Source organism: Theobroma umbraticum, unplaced genomic scaffold (genome assembly GCF_002168275.2).
Source record: "Theobroma umbraticum cultivar Fairchild unplaced genomic scaffold, ASM216827v3 scaffold_106.0, whole genome shotgun sequence".
Classification (NCBI taxonomy): Eukaryota; Viridiplantae; Streptophyta; class Magnoliopsida; order Malvales; family Malvaceae; genus Theobroma; species Theobroma umbraticum.
In genome coordinates, this window is record NW_018397276.1 from 61,298 (window position 1) to 61,581 (window position 284).

The following is a 284-nucleotide window of genomic DNA, read 5'->3' on the forward strand; positions in this document are numbered from 1 at the left end:
GGTTTGCTTTTTAGGCCCAAACGGTCCAAAGATAGCCTACATCATGTCCCTAACTAAGGATTGCCTAGGATTTTGCCTCAAGAGAAAATTATGCAAGTTCTAGAATTCGTGACAAAATCTAAAATTTACATTAATATAAACCTTTTCTAGATATTCATAATAACTCAAAGTAAAAGATATAGTGCTCAAAATTGTGGAAATCACATTTTAATAATAATGCTTAACAAAAAATTTAGCATGAATCCAAACAAAAATATTATTCACCAAAAGTTAAGAATTCAAGA